Here is an 18442-nt window from a genome sequence, read left to right on the forward strand (position 1 = left end):
ATCCCCAACCTACAGCAATATTTCCAAGCAGAACAATTGATATATTTAGTGGAGTAGTACAGGCCCGAGTCAGAGAAGACAGGGCGATGGCGCAAACCTCGCTTTGGAAGATACCTTTCTTAAAACGCGCTAATAGACCTACATACCTTGAGAAATCCTCCGTAATGCGCACGGTGATACCTGTGTGGGACTCAGTGGCAGCTAAAAGAGGGCTCACTACTTTCCCATCACAACACAACTGGAGAAGTGTGGCTCACTGGTTAGAGCAGGCAGACCCTGAAGCAGAGGTCAGACCCGGGACCAGGGTTCAATTCCCGACGCGGCAGGGTCTTGAGCTCAAATGTCCACGGACTCGATAATTCTCGCTTCGGTGCCTGACCTAATCATGGGTTCACACTCTGCAACTCTGGGCATTAAGCTTGCTTAATCTCCATAACGGCCCCCCGCGGCGGGATGCCTGGCTTTCACCTTGGGGATGCCCTGTAGGGGCTATCTCACAGGGAAAAACCAGGACGGGTTCCCAAGGCAAGCGCTTAGAGACCCCTGGGTGATAAGCGCTATATAAATCTAATATACAATACAATACAATACAATACTTACACCACTGTACGATAATCCCGACTTCACCCCGGGGATGAACGCGAACACGTTTCAGCAGTGGCGAAGGTCAGACTGCAGATCTGCGGGTCATCTTTTTGACCTCGAGGGGTTCATACAGTTCACAGAGCTACCACAGCTTTACAACATCACCGCCCCACAACGATTTCCATACTTTCAAATCCGACATTGGCAAACACAACCCGAAATACGCCACCTAGTCGGTAGGACAATGAAGACGTTTGAAAAATGGATAGTTACCAAAGAGTCAGACCGCAAACTTATCACAGAATTATACAAGCTAACCTGCCCGCGCCCAGATGTGCATCGATCAGCCAGCCAGCGGCGTTGGGGGGAACCCTCACCAACAAGGAATGGCAGACTATATATTATAGGGCCCACCATACAGCCGGGAATGCAGCCAGTAGGGAATCAGCGGTGAAACTTGTGACATACTGGTGCCTGACTCCGATAAGGTTACATAGAGGTAACCCTAATCGCAGCCCGACTTGCTGGAGAGGGTGTGACGAAGAAAGCACATTAACACCTCTTCTTTGGGATTGCAGAGAGGTCACAGCCTACAGGACAGCTGTCCTTAATGATATTGTCAGTCACTTCAATACCGAAATTCCCCGATTCCCCACCTACACACTACTGGGGCTTCCTAATGCACTCACATTCCAACTGTAATCAACCGGAGGACGACAAAGGGGTCTGATCATGAGCGCGGCTGTTCAGCACATCTTATCTCTCTCGGGTACACGCACTCGGCCCACTCACACAGGCTGGCTACATAAACTATGGTACACGCTGGGTATGGACACATCAAAGCCACTCTTACGCAATCCACAGCATCCTTTCATACGGTTTGGCAACAGAATTTAAAGAAATAACCTGCCCAATGTATCTCCGCCTCTTGCAACTTACTGATGCACAGCCTCCTAAGGCCAATTCTGGAGCATAGACACCTAGCTGCTCTCACACGCAACGCCACATGGAGGCAAAGGCATGGCACACTGGTTGGGGTGGGGGTAGTGTGGGGTTAGTTTCAAGGGGGGGAGGGTTTTGTTCTTGTTGGGTGTTCTTGGGGTGGGGGTGAGACAGGAGCCTCGATCCAGACAGCACCCAAGGACAATCGCTATATGAACGAACTTATGCGGAACTGCGTTATCATGTAGGGGACGAGTGGGTACCAAGACTCCTCTTCACTGTATTTCTTGGGGCATATATGATAACTGTATTGTACTTGCCTTATGCTAAAATCAATAAAACAAAGTTAAATAAAAAAAATATTTGAGAGAAGTAAAACCACAAAGTAAATAGAATCATTAAACTGCTGCTCTACTGCATATTGTGGGTGCAGTGAATGAAGACAGGCACCTCTGTGAACAGTAATATTTGATTTATGGCACAGCATACTGATGTCCGCCCTTCTGTCTCGAGTCTTCCTGATCCATCTCTTACTCAAAGAGCTGTTCTTAAACCTTGACCATATGCACCTACCTAAAGCTGTAACTAGTGTATGAGTGCTATGCGAGCGCCCTTTTTTTATTTACTAAGTTACTCATGAAAATATTTGCTGAAAAAATTAAGATGTGGCATATTCAAAGCAACGTTTATGTAAATTTCTGTGTATGGTTACATATGCCATAATAAGTTTTAAAAATGGTAATGAAGAGATGTTTATACAATCAATTACAAATTGTGTATGCACATTCCGTTATGTTTCCCTTTAAGTAATTTTAAATCTCTTTACATCCAACAGAAAACAATCGTTGATTGTACGAAATGTTTCAAAATAAGGAAGATAACACTGTAAATCTACAAAAACAAAGTCCAAAATATTGAGTTCCAGTATTGAGGAAAACTTAAGTGCCGTCAGAGCCAGCCGGACCTGAACATAAACTGGGACATCCTGGAAGAAGGGACAAGGGTCATGAGAAATTCAGTGATTCTACGAGTCTCAGCTGTGCACCTCCGTGCCTCAACACGAAGAAATTACCTCTAGAAAATTAAGACAACACTGATAAACCTCCTCTTGTGTAAACATGTCCAATAACAGCTTTGATCACGAGGTTGGTATGTGGTGGTTACAGCAGTGCTCTGCTTCCTAAAAGACTAACGACCACCATTCAGTGCTAGAGGTGCATTGTAAACTGTTTCAGACCAATCCACAGCAACCAGTGAAAAGCGCAATGGAGTGGAGTCAGACAAATGAAGGTTAAAAGAAATAAGGGTTCTGTTTTCTAAAATACAGAGTACTGTCCCAGTGTGCACCGACCAGAAGGACGATGGATCTTTACCCGCAAGCATGCAGAACCATTATCCAGTCTAAAGACACCATTGCCCACGAAGAAGCCTTACACACATTATGAGTTTGGGAAGTAGTTGTTGACCATTACACTTTATTCTTTAATCTGAAAGCAAACATGCAAAATACGACACATACAGGGATTGCAAGAATAACACAACTGATTTATCAGTCATGATGGCCCTTCAGGAAGTACAGTCACACGATGTAAACAAGTATATGCCAGACCCAGAGACACTAACTAAGAGAAAAGTCTCAGACACATGCAGTGAGGGCTTTAATTTGTCATCAATATTAAAACACCATCAGCAAACACACACAGCGAAAAAGCAATTCAAATGCACTGAATGTGTAAAGAGTTTTATTCAGTTATCAGGCCTACAAAGACATCAACGAACACACACAGGGGAAAAACCATATCGTTGCACTGAATGTGGAAGTAGTTTTATTGATTCGTCAAAATTAAAAAATCATCTGCGAACACACACAGGGGAAAAACCATTCAAGTGCAGTGAATGTCTGAAGAGCTTTTTTCAATTAACAGACCTAAAATACCATCAGAGAACACACACTGGAGAAAAACCATATCATTGCAGTGAATGTGTGAAGATGTTTAATCGATTATCCCACCTAAAACAGCATCAAGGAACACACACAGGGGAAAAACCATTCCAGTGCAGTGAATGTGGAAGTAGTTTTAGGACTTCATCAACATTAAGGATTCATCAGCGAGCTCACACAGGGGAAAAACCATTCAAGTGCAGTGAATGTCTGAAGAGGTTTAGTGAATCTAAAGCATTAAGGATTCATCAGAGAACACACACTGGAGAAAAACCATATCATTGCAGTGAATGTGTGCAAAGGTTTAGTCGATTATCCAACCTAAAGCGGCATCAGAGAACGCACACTGGGGAAAAACCATTCCAGTGCAGTGAATGTGGAAGTAGTTTTAGTGACTCATCAACATTAAAGGTTCATCAACGAACACATACAGGGGAAAAACCATTCAAGTGCAGTGAATGTGGGAAGAGCTTTATATATGTATCAGGACTAAAACGGCATCAGAGAACACACACACAGGAAAAATCATTCAAGTGCAGTGAATGTGGAATAAGTTTTATTGAATCTTCAACATTAAGGATTCATCAGCGAACACACACTGGAGAAAAACCATATAAATGCAGTGAATGTGTGAAGATGTTTAGTCGATTATCAAGCCTAAAACAGCACCAGAGAACACACACTGGAAAAAAATATCATTTCAGTGAATGTTTGAAGAGGTTCAGTTGATTATCACACCTAAAACAGCATCAGATAACACACACTAGGGAAAAACCGTATCATTTCAGTGAATGGGGAAGTAGTTTTAGTGAATCGTCAACATTAAGGAAACATCTGTGAATACAAGGTGGAAAAAACATTCAAATTCAATGAATGTGAGAAGAGATATACGGTATTAGAAAACACACACAAACAATCATTCAAGTGCAGTGAATGTTGACGTAGGTTTAGTGAATCTTCAACATTAAGGATTGATCAGCGAACAAACACACAGGGATAAAGCCATATCATTGCAGTAAATGTGTGAAGATCTTTTGTGAACTTTCAAACCTACAAAGACGTCAGCCTCTCTTCAAAAGAGTGCAGGATCAATAATGACAGTTGCAGAGCTGCAGCTGTGTTATAGCCAGGCCGAGTACTTCACTTCAGAAGAGTGCAGGATCAATAATGAAGGTCACAGAACTGCTGCTGTTTGATAGCCAGGCCGAGCACACTTCGGAGGAGTGTAGGATCAATAATGAAGGTGCCAGAGCTGCAGCTGTGTTATAGCCAGGCACCTCACTTCAGAAGCGTGCAGGATCAATAAAGAAGGTCACGGAGCTGCAGCCGTGTGATAGCCAGGCCGAGCACCATGCTTCACTTCAGAAGAGTGGTGGATCAATAATGAAGGTCACGGAGCTGCAGCTGTGTGATAGCCAGGCCGAGCATATGGTGTCTGTTCAGCAGATACAGATTAATAATGAAACTCTCGAACCCGCATGCTGTGTCATAGCGAGGGTGAGCACACGGCTTCTCTTCAGGAGAGTGAGGAATCATTTATAAATGTCACTGAGCCACATGTTGTGTGATAGTTAGGCAAAATCACCATTTTGCATTCTTGGATGACAATTTTTTAGTGGCGTGATTAACCATGGAATCTTTGTAGTCAGTTTGTGTATCTTTGAATTTTTAATCGGTTTTCGATATAGGATGTATTTTATCCTTTTGATCCACCAGTTCCTTGTTTCCTACCAGTGTTTATGAATAGATTCATTGATGTCTTCTGTACTATTGCTGTATTACTTTCGTGAGATATTAATTAGTTTCTAAATAAATCTTGATTGATTAATTCACTCTCATGCTGTCAGATCTTATGTGATGTTTTATTTAGGATCTGAGAATGCTTGAAATGTATGTCTAGGGCAGGGGGCCTCAGACTGGGGGCGGGCCCTCCTAGGGGGACCTGAGATGATCCCAGGTGGGGGGCCTCAGAATGGGGGCGGGCCCTCCCAGGGGGGCCTGAGATGATCCCAGGTGGGGGGCCTCAGACTGGGAGCGGGCCCTCCTAGGGGAACCTGAGATGATCCCAGGTGGGGGGCCTCAGACTGGGGGCGGGCCCTTCCAGGGGGGCCTTTGATGATCCCAGGTGGGGGGCCTCAGACTGGGGGCGGGCCCTCCCAGGGGGGCCTTTGATGATCCCAGGCGGGGGGCCTCAGACTGGGGGCGGGCCCTCCTAGGGGGGCCTGAGATGATCCCAGGTGGGGGGCCTCAGACTGGGGGCGGGCCCTCCTAGGGGAACCTGAGATGATCCCAGGTGGGGGGCCTCAGACTGGGGGCGGGCCCTCCCAGGGGGGCCTTTGATGATCCCAGGTGGGGGGCCTCAGACTGGGGGCGGGCCCTCCCAGGGGGGCCTGAGATGATCCCAGGTGGGGGGCCTCAGACTGGGGGCGGGCCCTCCCAAGGGGGCCTTTGATGATCCCAGGTGGGGGACCTCAGACTGGGGGCGGGCCCTCCTAGGGGGACCTGAGATGATCCCAGGTGGGGGGCCTCAGACTGGGGGCGGGCCCTCCCAGGGGGGCCTTTGATGATCCCAGGTGGGGGCCTCAGACTGGGGGCGGGCCCTCCCAGGGGGGCTAGAGATGATCCCAGGTGGGGGGCCTCAGACTGGGGGCGGGCCCTCCCAGGGGGGCCTGAGATGATCCCAGGTGGGGGGCCTCAGCCTGGGGGCGGGCCCTCCTAGGGGGGCCTGAGATGATCCCAGGTGGGGGGCCTCAGACTGGGGGCGGGCCCTCCCAGGGGGGACTGAGATGATCCCAGGTGGGGGGCCTCAGACTGGGGGCGGGCCCTCCCAGGGGGGCCTTTGATGATCCCAGGTGGGGGGCCTCAGACTGGGGGCGGGCCCTCCTAGGGGGACCTGAGATGATCCCAGGTGGGGGGCCTCAGACTGGGGGCGGGCCCTCACATGGGGGCCTGAGATGATCCCAGGTGGGGGGCCTCAGACTGGGGCGGGCCCTCCTAGGGGGGCTAGAGATGATCCCAGGTGGGGGGCCTCAGACTGGGGGCGGGCCCTCCCAGGGGGGCCTTTGATGATCCCAGGTGGGGGCCTCAGACTGGGGGCGGGCCCTCCCAGGGGGGCTAGAGATGATCCCAGGTTGGGGGCCTCAGACTGGGGGCGGGCCCTCCCAGGGGGGCTAGAGATGATCCCAGGTTGGGGGCCTCAGACTGGGGCGGGCCCTCCCAGGGGGGCCTGAGATGATCCCAGGTGGGGGGCCTCAGACTGGGGGCGGGCCCTCCTAGGGGGGCCTGAGATGATCCCAGGTGGGGGGCCTCAGACTGGGGGCGGGCCCTCCCAGGGGGGCCTTTGATGATCCCAGGTGGGGGGCCTCAGACTGGGGGCGGGCCCTCCTAGGGGGACCTGAGATGATCCCAGGTGGGGGGCCTCAGACTGGGGGCGGGCCCTCCCAGGGGGGCCTTTGATGATCCCAGGTGGGGGGCCTCAGACTGGGGGCGGGCCCTCCCAGGGGGGCTAGAGATGATCCCAGGTGGGGGCCTCAGACTGGGGGCGGGCCCTCCCAGGGGGGCTAGAGATGATCCCAGGTGGGGGGCCTCAGACTGGGGCGGGCCCTCCTAGGGGGGTTAGAGATGATCCCAGGTGGGGGGCCTCAGACTGGGGGCGGGCCCTCCCAGGGGGGCCTTTGATGATCCTAGGTGGGGGGCCTCAGACTGGGGGGGGCTAGAGATGATCCCAGGTGGGGGGCCTTAGACAGGGGGCGGACCCTCCTAGGGGGACCTGAGATGATCCCAGGTGGGGGGCCTCAGACTGGGGGCGGGCCCTCCCAGGGGGGCCTGAGATGATCCCAGGTGGGGGGCCTCAGACTGGGGGCGGGCCCTCCTAGGGGGGCCTGAGATGATCCCAGGTGGGGGGCCTCAGACTGGGGGCGGGCCCTCCCAGGGGGGCCTTTGATGATCCCAGGTGGGGGGCCTCAGACTGGGGGGGGCTAGAGATGATCCCAGGTGGGGGGCCTCAGACTGGGGGCGGGCCCTCCCAGGGGGGCCTTTGATGATCCCAGGTGGGGGGCCTCAGACTGGGGGCGGGCCCTCCTAGGGGGACCTGAGATGATCCCAGGTGGGGGGCCTCAGACTGGGGGCGGGCCCTCCCAGGGGGGCCTGAGATGATCCCAGGCGGGGGGCCTCAGACTGGAGGCGGGCCCTCCTAGGGTGGCTAGAGATGATCCCAGGTGGGGGCCTCAGACTGGGGCGGGCCCTCCTAGGGGGGCTAGAGATGATCCCAGGTGGGGGGCCTCAGACTGGGGGCGGGCCCTCCCAGGGGGGCCTTTGATGATCCCAGGTGGGGGGCCTCAGAATGGGGGCGGGCCCTCCCAGGAGGCCTTTGATGATCCCAGGTGGGGGGCCTCAGACTGGGGGGGGCTAGAGATGATCCCAGGTGGGGGGCCTCAGACTGGGGGCGGGCCCTCTCAGGGGGCCTGAGATGATCCCAGGTGGGGGGCCTAAGACTGGGGGCGGGCCCTCTTAGGGGGGCCTGAGATGATCCCAGGTGGGGGGCCTCAGACTGGGGGTGGGCCGTCCCAGGGGGGCCTGAGATGATCCCAGGTGGGGGGCCTCAGACTGGGGGCGGGCCCTCTTAGGGTGGCCTGAGATGATCCCAGGTGGGGGGCCTCAGACTGGGGGCGGGCCCTCCTAGGGGGGCCTGAGAAGATCCCAGGTGGGGGGCCTCAGACTGGGGGCGGGCCCTCCCAGGGGGGCCTTTGATGATCCCAGGTGGGGGGCCTCAGACTGGGGGCGGGCCCTCCTAGGGTGGCTAGAGATGATCCCAGGTGGGGCGCTAGACTCAGGTCAAAAGAAGCATTATGCGGATAACGGTGCTTTGTTTTAAGCTTAACATAAAGAGCAGCAGTAAGCTGCTCTCCAATGGGCCGTCACTAACATGTTTTGACATTTATATACTTATATACTAGCTAGGAGTATGTGTCAAAAGGGACGGGACTCCAAATGTTTTTCAAAACCCCCACATCAAATGAACACACTCTGGGTACTTGTACCCGTTATTAGAACATTGGATGTCGGGAGCTCCATTGAAGCAGCTCCGGGCTTGTAATGGCTGGTATAAGTCTGTAGCTCCAACATTCCAATGTTTGTCTTCATATTTTTCTCTTTTTAATTTAGAACATTCTACCCTAAGTGGGTGGAATGTTCTAATAGCCTTATAGCCCTTCTGCTACAGGATATACCGGTTATTAAGGGCCCTGAACCCGTTATAGTCCCGAGATGCATGCCCTCGGCAGCGGGCCATAAGGCTATATAAAGCCTACCTGACCAGAATAGTATGTTTGGCAATCATGTGTTTGATTGCATTCTTAAAACAGTACTTAACTGCAATGCTTAAATAAGTTTAGACATATTTAAACATTGCCAATTGAATAGAATAATTGTCAAAAATTCTGAGGGGAGCCCGACGATCGCTGTGGGGTTGGGGGGGGGGTGGCATTAAGACATTTTAAGACCCCTGGTCTAGGGTGTTCCTCCTCAGAGAGGTATGAGGGGCCTGATGTAACACTGTTGGTTAGTCAAATCTTAAAGGGAAGGGCACAGAGACTCAAAGCCGATGGATTTCAATGTCAAACCTGTTTATCACCACTTAATCATCCTCACAATCGCAATAAGTGACTGGATCAGGCCCCCCCTCCAACCATGTCAGGATGGGCTGCTGGCTGAGAATATTCAGCACAGGTTTGGAAATCAAGGTTTGAGATGTAAAACATGACAGTAATAGAAACATGTACGCTTTACAAAGGAACGGTGATGGTGATGCCAAGCTCTGTGTGGCACTGTTAGTACTGCTTGCAAGAGTGTGTACATTTATCGGCTAACAGCGCCCCTCCATGGAATAGCAGTGCTCCAGCACTTGACAGCTCAGGAAGCCATAAAAGTGTGTGACTTTGCATTTCAGTACGGTGATGCGGACCACCACATTGAAATGTGTCAGTCTAACCCCTGATGCATGGTACTTGTCAGGCCTGTTCGCCTCAACGCAGGCACCCTTGCACCATGATACAAGGCTGCCTGCATTGGCGCTAGGCAGCTAAATTTAGCCCCAGCACAGGGAGAAATGCAGGGCTGCACAGTAATCTTGTAAACACGTTGTAGCTCTGCATTTCAGAAGTGGAGAGCGTAGCGTCAAGCCAAAGAGGCCAATATGCATGCGATTACTAGGACGAAATCAGCAAATCCTGAAGAGAGGGACCAGCTGCAAATATAAAAAAGGGAAGTTGAAATACATTAGGTGAAACTAGATTATGCAATTAGGAAGATAGAATCCGGATTAGAGGAATGAACTGTGGACTAGGATGCACTTGGAAATTTGATAGACCGAGCCAGTCTGGAAATCGAAGCAGAATTGTAAACAACATCATTCTAAGATGGCGCCATCTTGGAAATACCTAGAAGCTATAGAACATGATAGTCCTTCGTTCATGTCCATAAAAAGGACATGCCAAGTCCTATGTCAATATCTAGATTCCTAGAGTCTTAGAAGCACCGCCATTTTAGATTGGACAGGGACCTTATATGGGGAGAGGATCGATACATGATGCAGGGCCTACATGGCCCAGATAGAGCCCCAAACACAATCAGCGCACAAAAGGTCCCCGTAATCAGGCTTTTAGACTAGAGCAAAGGTAATCCTCCTGAAAAGAGTTAGTAGTGATTGAAACCAGGCACCTCCATGAACAATAAGATTTGATGTATGGCACAACCTCCGGATGTCCAACTTGCTGTCTTGAGTCTTCCTGATCCATCTCTTACTCCAAGAGCTGTTCTTGTTTTGACAAAACCGTGACCATATGCATCTACCTACACCTGTAACTAGTATATGTGTGCTGTGCAAGCGCCCTTTTTTTTGTTAAGTTACTCTATGAACACCTTTGCTGCAATAAATAAGATGTGGCGTATTCAAAGGAACTTTTATGCAAAGATCTGTGTATTGTTAAATGTGTCTTAAATATGTCTTCATAAGTTTCAACAATAGTAATAAATGAGATGCTTTTACAACCAACTAAAAATTGAATATGCACATTCCGGTATTTTCCATTTAAGTAATTTAAATCTCTTTATATCCGACGGAAAACAATCCTTGATTGTACAAAATGCTTAAGAATAATGATGATAATACTGTAAATCTGCAAAAGCAAAGTCAAAAACATTGAGTTCTAGTATTGAGGTAAACTCGGACCGAGGCCTGCTCTCTCCCCCACAGCTCCGCTGTACACTGGTGCGCCTCGAGCCGCACTCTGGTAGGGTTCGATACTGCTCTCTGCCACTTCTGTGATCGTGTTTCCCTGCCCTGCCTTTCTGCTCTGTATTTTATTGTAAACTTGCCCCAAGTGGTTTTATGTTGCTTTTTGTTCATTTTTGTACCTTATTGTGGTTTTCCCTCCTCGCCGCCCGTGCCCATCTCCCCTCTCAGCCCCCCTCACTGTGCTCTTGTCACTGTTTTTGCCGCTGTTCCCAGCCCTAGCTGCTCATTTCCTCCCCCTCCCCTACTTATGGTGACTGCAGCGGGGAGCACGAGCTAGACCCCAGACCCTAGGTCCGAGGCCTGCTCTCTCCCCCACAGCTTCGCTGTAAACTGCTGCTCCTCGAGCCCCACTCTGGTAGGGTTCGATACTGCTCTCTGCCACTTCTGTGATCGTGTTTCTCCTCCCTGCCTTTTTGCTCTGTATTTTATTGTAAACTTGCCCCAAGTGGTTTTATTGTGCTTTTTGTTTATTTTTGTACCTTTATTGTGGTTTTCCCTCCTCGCCGCCCGTGCCCATCTCCTCTCTCAGCCCCCCTCACTGTGCTCTTGTCACTGTTTTTACCGCTGTTCCCAGCCCTAGCTGCTCGTTTCCTCCCCCTCCCCTACTTATGGTGACTGCAGCGGGGAGCGCGAGCTAGACCCCAGACTCTAGGTCCGAGGCCTGCTCTCTCCCCCACAGCTCCGCTGTACACTGCTGTGCCTCGAGCCTCACTCTGGTAGGGTTCGATACTGCTCTCTGCCACTTCTGTGATCGTGTTTCTCCACCCTGCCTTTTTGCTCTGTATTTTATTGTAACCTTGCCTCAGGTGGTTTTATTGAGCTTTTCATTCATTTTTGTACATTATTGTGGTTTGTTTTCACTCTTTGCCGCCCGTACCTATCTCCCCTCTCAGTGCCCCCTCACTGTGTCCTTGTCACTGTTTTTACCGCTGTTCTTGCCCCCAGCTGCTCGTTTCCTCTCTCCTCCTCTACTTATGGCGACTGCAGTGGGGAGCGCGAGCTAGACCCCAGACCCTCGGTCTGAAGCCTGCGCTCTCCCCCACAGCTCCGCTGTACACTGCTGCTCCTCGAGCCCCACTCTGGTAGGGTTCGATACGGCTGTCTGCCACTTCTGTGATCGTGAGCGACCTTTGACCCTGCTCGCAGGCAGGTCACTCCCCACGCCACCATACAGCCGCCAGCTGCCTCGTTGCTCCTGCCTGCCGCCGCTGTTTCCCGCTCCCTCGTTCCCGCCGCTGAGTCCCTGCAGCCCCACCACCCTGTATCCCATTGGACACCCCGCTCCCGCCTCCCAGCTGCTCCTCCCTCCCTATCCCCCTCTTATGGCCATTCCGGGGTTAAGGGGTTCTGGCGCTGGGCATGGTCCAGTCGCGGATGGGCGCAGACGAGCTTGCCTTTGGCGTGCCTTCTGTGCGCCAGCGGCGCATGCAGCGGGTACGCCGCTGGCGCACTGAAGGCACGCCAAAGGCAAGCTTATCTGTGCCCATCCGCGACTGGACCATGCCCAGCGCCAGAACCACAGAACCCGGTGAATGCCACAACACCAGACTCCGCTACAATGCCAGCACCCTCTACGCACTCAACACCGGCGGAAACCACACCTGCTTCCAAGCCACACCGACACAGACTCACGGACCTTTCACCCGCCACACCTGCATCTTCACCTGCGACAGAACCACTAAACCTCCAAGGACCGGACCCAAACACCTCCGATGCATACTCCTCAACACCCGCTCCGCATGCAAACACGCCGTCGAGCTCTGGGACCTGCTCGACACATCCGCCCCAGACGTGGCCTTCCTGACCGAGACCTGGTGGTGGAACGACTCCTCTGAGCTAGACATTGCCATAGCCATCCCGGACGGCTACAAAATCACCCGCAGGGATCGCACCAACGGAATCGGAGGAGGAATATCCATCGTCCACAAGTCCATTCTCAAGGTCACCACCCATGCAGACGACACCCTTAACACCGCCGAACACCTGCACTTCCGGATCAACACCGACCCCACCACCACCCTCAGAGGAACACTCATCACCAGACCGCCCAGACCCCGAGCACAATTTAGCGACTCCATCGCCGACCTAGCCAGCACCCACGCACTCGCCTCCACAGACTACATCCTCCTCGGGGACCTGAATTTCCACTTCGAGAACAACAACAACGCCAACTCCGCCACCCTCGGCCACACACTGGACCCCATCTTCTCCACAGGCACCCACGTCTCCTTCGACCACACCACGGAACTCCACTGGACTGACCAGCGCTGCATCCATTTCACCTTCAACAAACCAACCACGCACCGCCGCACCCAACAGCTGCCTCGCCGCTGCTGGAGCAAAGTCACCGAAGACCAGCTGATCACCACCCTCGCCCAGAACCCACCCACCGACCCCACCAACCCAGATGACGCAGCCCGCAACACCAGACAGTGGATGGACAAATGCGCCAACACCCTCGCTCCACTCAAGAAACCGTCCAACAACCACACCAGCAAGAGAGCCACCTGGTTTACTAAGGAGCTGCAGACCTAAACGCACCTGCCGGAAACTGGAGAAGATATGGCTCCATGAATGCACTTCGAACAACAGCAAAACCCACAAGGACGCCACTCGCAGACATCACCACCTCATCGGAATAGCCAAGAGATCCTTTTTCAAAAACTACCTGGATAACAACGACCACGACAGCAAAGAGCTCTTCAGCATCGTAAAAGAACTCTCCAACCCCAGCACCAACAACATACCGCCCTAACAAGAACTGTGCAACTCACTAGCCATCTTTTTCCACCGCAAGATCGCTGACATCCATGATAGCTTCAACACAATGACCGGCTCGACTACGCCAGACCCCACCCCCCCTGTGAACACCACCAGCGCCAACCGCCTGACCTCCTGGTCCAACGTCAATGACGATGAGACACGCAAGGTCATGAACTCCATCCACTCAGGATCTCCGTCAGACCCGTGCCCACGCCACGTATTCAACAAAGCAGATGCTGCCATTGCACTCCAACTACGGAAGGACATCAACATCTCCTTCGAAACAGCAACATTCCTGGAAAGCTGGAAACACGTCAAAATCTACACCCTCCTCAAGAAGCCCAAGGCGGACCCCAAGGACCTCAAGAACTTCCGGCCCATCTCCCTGCTCCCGTTCCCGGTGAAGGTCATCGAGAAAATCATCAACATGCAACTGGCCCGCCCCCTGGAAGACAACAACATCTTGGACCTGTCCCAGTCCGGGTTCAGACGAAACCACAGCACCGAGACAGCCCTCATCGCCGCCACAGACGACTTCAGGTGCCAACTAGACAACGGCGAAACATCAGCCCTCATCCTCCTGGACCTGTCAGCCGCTTTCGACACGGTCTGCCATCGCACTCTAAAGACAAGCCTCCTGGAAGCCGGAATCCAAGAGAAGGCCCTTGACTGGACCACGTCCTTCCTCTCCGGGAGAACCCAGAGTGTCCGCCTTCCGCCCTTCCGATCCGAGGCCACCAACTTCATCTGCCACATCCCCCAGGGCTCATCCCTCAGCCCGACGCTGTTTAACATCTACATGGCCCCCCTGGCACAAGTGGCCCGCCAACACAAACTCAACATCATCTCCTACGCCGACGACACCCAGCTCATCCTCTCCCTCACCAAGGACCCACACACCTCCAATACCAAGCTCATGTGGGAATGAAGGCAGTCGCCAACTGGATGCAGAACACCCGTCTGAAGCTGAACTCAGACAAGACGGAGGTACTCATCCTCGGACTCACCCCCTCAGCCTGGGACGACTCCTGGTGGCCGACCACAATGAGAACAGCACCAACACCCACCGATCCTGCACGCAACATAGGATTCGTCCTTGACTCCTCCCTCTCCATGTCTAAACAGGTCAACGCCGTCTCCTCCTCCTGCTACAATACCCTCTGCATGCTCTGCAGGATCTAAAAGTGGATCCCCGGTAGCTTGTCTCCTTTCTGGTGAAGAATTGGCTTGGTAGTTTAGTCTGCCCTGTTCCCATGATGCACTGGGCCAGGGACAGACTGATTTACATATAGACAGGTTCTGAGCTGGGATGGGGCAGTGAGATAAATAACGGTGATGGATCAAGCCCTGATCTTTGGACTGGGTAAGAGTGGTCTGTTTAACTCAGACACTCTGTTCATCACCACCCCCTTTTCTAAATCATGTGGGAATGAAGGCAGTCGCCAACTGGATGCAGAACACCCGTCTGAAGCTGAACTCAGACAAGACGGAGGTACTCATCCTCGGACTCACCCCCTCAGCCTGGGACGACTCCTGGTGGCCGACCACAATGAGAACAGCACCAACACCCACCGATCATGCACGCAACATAGGATTCGTCCTTGACTCCTCCCTCTCCATGTCTAAACAGGTCAACGCCGTCTCCTCCTCCTGCTACAATACCCTCTGCATGCTCTGCAGGATCTAAAAGGGGATCCCGACCGAAACAAGAAGAACGTGACAAAGGCCCTCGTCAGCAGCAGACTGGACTACGGCAACGCACTCTATGCAGGAATGCCAGCCAAACACCTACGACGACTACAACACATCCAAAATGCCTCTGCCCGACTGATCGTCAACGTCCCCAGCAGCAGCCACATCACCCCCCACCTGAGAGATCTACACTGGCTCCCCGTCGACAAGAGGATAACCTTCAAGCTCCTCACCCATGCACACAAAGCACTCCACAACGACGGACCAGCCTACCTGAACAGCAGACTCAACTTTTACACCCGACCCGCCAGCTCCGCTCCGCCAGCCTCGCCCTCGCGTATGTCCCCCGCATCCAACAAATAACCTCCGGCGGCAGATCCTTCTCCTACCTTACCACCTAGACCTGGAACACCCTCCCTACCCACCTACGTCAGACCTAAGCATGGGCGGAAAATCCGTTTCGCTCGCGGATTTTCGGTAAATTCGCAATCCGCGAGATTTGCTAATCTCCGGCAAAATCCGCAAATCCGCGAGCAGCTGTTCGCACTGTTCGCGTGAGTTCGCGCCCCGCGAATAAGTGCAAAATTGCAGAAATACGATCTTAGCAAAACTGAAAGTAACTACTTACCAGGTTCAAAAGTTCAGGCTCATCATTAGTAGCCATTTCCTGTAGTGCTTCCTGAGGGGCCCCTCCAGAGTTCAGTTGCCAGTTGAAACTATTATGTGACCCTGCTCTGAACCTCAGAATAGTTACACATATGCCACAAAGGTCCTGAATTACAGCTAAGGGAGACAAGCAGGAGCCAGGCTGGAAGTTCAAATCCATTAATCAGCCCCTAATTCATTATTGTCAGTTGGGGCAGGGCAGGTGTTGTAACTAATTTTGCAACAATGAAAGCACTTAGCAAGTGCAAAAGATCACTAATCAGGAAGCACTAAGGAAGCAGGTGCCAGCTAAAAAAATATTCTGTGACACATTAATCAGCCCCAAATTAATTCAGGTCACTTGAGGCAGGGAAGGTGTGCTTGCGTTGCCACAATAATGTACACTGACTGGACAACCAGAGGGTGCTGTGATGAAACAGAGGGTGGCATGGGTGGGCCAGAGGGTGGCATGAGTAGTCAGAGAGTGGCAACGGTGACAGAGAGTGGCAGTGATGAAGAAGAGTGTCCCAAACAGGCTGGACACGTAGAAACAACAAGTTCGCGAAACTTGCGACCCGACAGGTAAGTTCGCAATTTGCGTCATTGTAAAAAACCCTCGCGAACTGGCAGAAACCCGCGCAAACACAAAAAAAAAATCCGCAAATTCGCGAGAATTCGCGGATTTTGCGGATTGCGAGTTCGCAAACCTGCAAAATTCGCGAACGCGAGATTCGCAAAATTCGCCCATGCTTAGTCAGACCCAAGACCTACTCGCCTTCAGAAGACTCCTCAAGACCTGGCTCTTCGAGCAGTAGCGGCAACCCCTCCCCTCAGCGCCTTGAGACCCTCACGGGTAAGTAGCGTGCTTTACAAGTGTTTTGATTGATTGATTGATAGATTGATTGATTGATAAGTCCTGAGAGAGGCAGCCTTACCTGAACATAAACGGACATATTTTGGAAGTACTGTCAAGGGCAATTTTGTGGTTCTACGAGTCTCAGCTGTGCACCTCCGTGGCTCAAGATGAAGAAATGGCCTCTAGCAAATTAAGGCAACACTGATCAACCACTTTTTGTGTAAACATGTCCAATACCAGCTCGGATCATGAGGCGGTTACAGCAGTACTTTGCTTCCTAAAGTGATATCAGACCATCATTCAGTGCTAGAGGTGTATTGTAAACTCTTTCAGGCTATTCCACGGCAAGCTGCGAAAATCACAGTTAACTGAAAGTGAAAAGGAATGGGGGATCTGCTATATAAAACAGAGTATATTTACCAAGCCTAAAACTGCATCAGAGAACACACGAAGGAGAAAAGCCATACAAATGCAATGAATGTCTGAAGAGCTTTAGTCAATTATCAGACCTAAAAAAGCATCAGTGAACACACACAGGGGACAAACCATATCATTGCCGTGAATGTGGATGTATTTTTACGGAATCATCAAAACTCATGAGTCAGCGAACACACACTGGGGAAAAACCATTCAAGTGCAATGAATGTGGTAAGAGCTTTGTATATTTATCAGACCTAAAACGGCATCAGAGAACACACACAGGGGAAAAACCATATCAATCCAGTGAATGTGGAAGTAGTTTTACAGAATCATCAACACTCATGAGTCATCAGCGAACACACACTGGAGTAAAACCATACCATTGCAGTAAATGTGGAAGTTGTTTTAGTTCCTCTTCAGGATTAATGCATCATCAACAAACACACACAGGGACAAAACCATTCCTGTCCAATGAATGTGGGAGGAGATTTTGTTGCTTATCAGTCCTACATGGACATCAGCGAACACACACTGGAGAAAAACCATTTCAGTGCAATGAGTGTGTTGTTTCTGTGCTGTGTTGGATAAGATTGTTTTCAGAGAGGAAGGTGGCTAGCAAATTCGCCGAAGAGTCTTGCGGTGAGCCCCAGTGGACATTGAAGTCACCCGTGAAGGTCTGATTGTCACTTTGCGAGTATTGGTCGCTGATGAAGACAGTGAGTTCCTCCATAAATGAAGGGCCGCTGCAAATGCAATAGGTCTCGCATTATTAAAGTTTGAGCTATTGGCATTGCCAATAATAATGCAACACCAATAGCTGAAACATTCAGTAATACGAGACCTATTGCATTGCAAATGCTTGCTGGAATATGGAGGGGTTGGCATGTGTTGTTTAAGGAGGGCCATGGAACAGGTTGTGCTTCCTCTACAGATGGCTGACATACAGGAAGACTGCCTTTCACACTAGGGTGATCATTAAGAGTGATCTGTTAATTCCGACGGGCCTGGTAATCCCAGGCAGTAGGCCCATTGGAATTATGATTACAGTAGAAAAATTAACGCCTAGGTGATCCAAATGGAAATTCACCTTCAGATACCATGACCATTGCAAAGCCATGCCAACGGCTGCTAGTGCACTGCTAAAATGTAAAAAAAATAAAAAAGAAGCCGCAAACGTCTTAAATGTATTTTATTTCATCTTTCATTAAGTGGCTCTCGTCTGGGTCTACACACCTTTGTTTTTAAGCATTGCGAGTATCATGTCTTGGTGTTTTGCACGATCAGTCAAAACCAGTGCCTGACG

The 18442-nt window shown here is 51.4% G+C and overlaps 1 pseudogene; it reads left to right on the top strand.

The window, feature by feature from the left end:
- Positions 1-3082: 3082 nt before the first annotated feature.
- On the top strand, positions 3083-17778 carry LOC147666508 (uncharacterized; annotated as a pseudogene).
- Positions 17779-18442: the final 664 nt, after the last annotated feature.

The sequence above is a fragment of the Lissotriton vulgaris genome, unplaced genomic scaffold, assembly GCF_964263255.1.
Source record: "Lissotriton vulgaris unplaced genomic scaffold, aLisVul1.2 SCAFFOLD_6717, whole genome shotgun sequence".
In the NCBI taxonomy this organism is placed as follows: domain Eukaryota; kingdom Metazoa; phylum Chordata; class Amphibia; order Caudata; family Salamandridae; genus Lissotriton; species Lissotriton vulgaris.